The 4,215-nt window shown below is 33.8% G+C and overlaps 1 pseudogene; it reads left to right on the top strand.

The window, feature by feature from the left end:
* The first annotated feature begins 448 nt into the window (after positions 1–448).
* LOC100519460 lies at positions 449–2,681 on the top strand (annotated as a pseudogene).
* The last annotated feature ends 1,534 nt before the right edge of the window (positions 2,682–4,215 follow it).

Raw genomic sequence — 4,215 nt, 5'->3', positions numbered from 1 at the left:
TACAACATAAAATTTACCATTTTAACTATTAAGTGCACATTTTAGTGTCATTATGTATGTTCACTTTGTTGTGCAATCAATACCATAATACATTTCCAGAACTTTTTATTCTTCCCAAATTATGACTAATTCTATTCCAAAGAAATGATTCCCCTATACCCCTGAACCCCAGCTTCTGGTAGCCACTATTATCCCTTCTGTCTCCATGAAACTGATTAATATAGATGACCTAGTATTTTGAGTCATACAGTATTTGTTCTTTTATGACTATAAGATTTCAGTCACCATAAAAATCATAATGACTTCAAGGTCCACCCATGTTGCAGCATGTGTCAGAATTTTCTTCCTCTTTAAGACTGAATAATATCCCATTTTATGTATATGCCACATTTTGTTTATACATTCATCTGTCAAAGGACATTTAGGTTATTTCTACACTTTAGCCATTATGAATAATGTTGATATGAACGTTAGTGTACAAATATCTCTCTGCATCTTTAGTTTCAATTCTTTGAATATAAATAGAATTTATGGATCATATGGTAATTATATGTTTATTTCTTAAATAATTACCTTATTGAAAGTTATAGTATATTTTCATATTATGAAACTTCCACAGAAATATTTATAATTTACTGAAATATGAATACTCAATGTCATAGAATACACACAAGTGAAAACTGGAATTTTATTTGCTAAAGACTCCTTTCAAATCAGTGGGAAAATAAAAATTAGTTAATAAATGGTGTCAAGACATAAATTCTACTCAGAACAAGGAAGTATCCCTATTTCATCATCCACATAAAAGTAAATGCTAGACTAAGCAAATCTTTAAATAAAACATTTGACAACTTTTGATTACTTGACAAAAATCTACAAGGAAATTTCTAGATAACCTTAGAGAATTTCAGAATAACCTTGGAGAAATTCCCCTCTGGAGATATGAGAGGCATGTTATCAATATTCACTAATATCTGATTACAATCTCCTGGCTACACAGTAGGATTGCACTTCCCTATATTTTGAATTTATGAGTGACTTTGAAAATTATTTCAACTAGAAAATTCAGGGGTTAAATATTATAAAGCCTTATTTGATTTTCAATGTATTTAGATTTGGAGAGAAGTTTATTTCTGCCATGTACCTAGTGACTGAATTTTCCCCTGCTCTGGTTCACTCTTTTCTGTGTCTCTGTGTACTTATGTGAATATAACTGTGACATTTATTCTTAGATATGAGTTTGGTTTGTTTAAAGAAAAGTGTAATATAAAATTTGACAGAAATAACCAAGTAGCCTTCTATAAAGACTGAGTCAATAAGATAAATGATTTAAAACACATAAAAATAGAAATGTAAAATCATACTTTGAATTTACTCATTAAACAATAAAATTTTTAAATATTTCAAAATAACTGTTAACTAAAGTAATACATCAAAAATTGTGAATCATAGACAAAAATATTCCAAGGTAAAATGGATAGACTAATGCTTTTGATAGAAAATAAGAAATTAAGCATCCAGTTCATGACAGTATAAATAGAACAAGCAAAATTCAAGGAAAATAGAACAAAATGATAAAACAAAGAGGAAAAAATGATGAAAAAAGAAATAATAATAAAATTAATAAATACATAAAATTTCTGCTTTGAACAGACTAACAAAATATAAAATTTAAAAAACAAACAAGTAAACAAACAAACAAAAATGCCAGGAGGTGATGGTGATAGCCTCCCATAGTAGGAGGACTCATTGCTACTCCAGTATAGCAAAAGACAGAGTGGTGATTCCAACATATTGGATGATACAGCAGTGATAAAATCTTGTGATAAAACACTGGCTTCATTTAAGCACACTCTAAAAAATGGTGACATTTCTGAAGCTTCAGATAAACCAAAAGGTGTACCTGAAAGAAAACCTGCCAAGGAGAATAAAAGCCAAAATAAGAATAGCACAACTCTCTTGAGGCAGTGGAAAGTTGATGACAAATATTCTGCCATTTTATCAGAAGGCAGCTGTATCATTCCAAATACCATTGCTTTATTTGATTTTAAAAGAGAAATCTGATATGGATATGGATATGTGTGTGTGTGTATAACTGAATTACTTTGTTGTACAGCAGAAATTATCACATTGTAAATCAATGATACTTCAATAAAACTTTAAAAAATGAAAACAAAAATAAGCTGAGAGAGAGGGGGAAATCTGTACTGTGGTTTACACTTGATATAGAATTAGGAAGGAGCAGAAGCTGATTCACTTTCCCCAACCTCTGAAGTAGTTAATAATATAGAACAATGCACAAGAGAATGAAAATGAAAGTCAAATTTTCACATATGTAGATGAGAACTCCTCCAAGTCTGCTGGAAATAAACCAAATAATATCAAGTCAAAAGCCATTTGATGAAACACTTCTCTCCACCCCATGCCCCCATGTCAGCATCAAGATTTGGACCAGGAGAGCAAACCAACTGCCACTACAACCACACTTCCTATCATGCTGGCTGCATCCATTTCCTTTTGGGTCACCAATAATTCTCCCACAGCTTTCCATATACACAGATTCTGCTGATGATTCTGATGCTATGGGAAATATGCTAATCTCCTAATTCATGAGTGATATAATGGTTAATCTTTGAATTTCAAACAAAATAAAAAAGAAAAAGGTGCTCACATTTTAATTAGTGAGTAGTTCATTGAGGGTTCTTTAATAAGAACAATGCTATCCCAAGAAGAATGATTTCTTAATGTGCCCTGGTTCATGTGAACAAACATTCCATTATTTTCATCATGAAGACTTGTTCGGGTGGCACAATCATCTTCATTTTTCCTTTTTGCATGTGTCCCGTGTTTGAATAATCAATGAGGTGTTTTACATAATAATCAGCTTGAGTAACTGAACAATGAAAATGTGAATAATTCAAAGAAAATCCAACACACATAGAGGGCAGAAAAGTCAATGTGTCAAATTTATGATTAAAAAGGTTTGTAAATTGCACCTCTATTTGTATATTAAAATTTTGTATGCTTTTAATAAAAATGGTAAGTATTTAAGAAAAAAACACACTTTGTTAAAATTAGTAAGAAAAAAATGAAAAGAAAAGCAGTATTAAAAGCATAAGAGAATTGGGGGAATGTCCAAGATGGCAGACTAAGAAGACCTGAGCTTACCTCCCATAAGCATACCAAAGTTAAAACTATTTACAGAGAAACTATCTCTAAGAACAACTAAAGACTAGCAGAAAATATTTTCCACAACTAACCACTGAAAAAAAGAAACTAAATTGAGACAGGTAAGAAAGGTAGAGACATAGAAAAGTCATGACACATCTAAGTAGGCAACCCACAAATGAGAGAATAATTACAATTGCAAAAGTTCTTTCAAAGGAGTGAGGGGTCCAAGATCCACATTGTGCTTCCCAGCCCAGGAGTCTTGCATTTGGAAGATGAGCTTCCAGAACATATGGCTTTGAAGACTAGCAGATCTTACACATAAAAAAATAGACTCCACTCTTAAAAGGAATGTGAAAAATTTCACATGTTCCGAAATGGTGCTTATCAGAACCAGTGTCCTCATGATGGGAGCTTTTAAAAATGGTTGCTGCCAACATCCAGTGAAGGCACTGGTTGCTGTCTTTTGGAGATGCAGGAGACAATTGGTAAAACTCATGTGGATAAAGTAGCCTTTTGGGGAAATTCATTCTACTCTTGGGTTACTGGTGCATGCAAGAAACATTTTGGAGTCCTCCTTCTATCCATTTAGGGCCCTGGGATCACCCACCCAATAACTACAGGGACTGCTGGGCCCCACAGTTAGCCACACAGGTACCCAACTCCACACATCAGATAGCTAGCAACAGTCCTCAGACCACTCATTTTGTGCAGGAAGCCAAGCCAGGACATAGTCCTGCCTACCAGTGAATCAGCAGCCACCAAACTAGGCAAAGCCTGGAAGCCAAACATCTCAGGAACCATAGTTGCCCACCAGTACAACCACAGACAACCCAACCACAACAAGAGGGTCTATGTGGCTCACAAATCAGGTACCCCTAGAGCATGTTGCTCTGGTGACCATAAGGAAATGGGCTTCTGGGATCCACAGTATGTCTTCTACATAAGGCCACTTCTTCAATATTAGAGAACATGTCATACATGAAATAACACCAAAAAAACTCAGCAAAATGAGGAGATGGAGAAATATGTCCCAAATGAAGGATC

This window comes from Sus scrofa, unplaced genomic scaffold (assembly GCF_000003025.6).
Source record: "Sus scrofa isolate TJ Tabasco breed Duroc unplaced genomic scaffold, Sscrofa11.1 Contig2196, whole genome shotgun sequence".
Lineage (NCBI taxonomy): Eukaryota > Metazoa > Chordata > Mammalia > Artiodactyla > Suidae > Sus > Sus scrofa.
The sequence above is the reverse complement of the archived record's forward strand: the minus strand, read 5'-3'. Positions and strand labels throughout refer to the sequence as shown.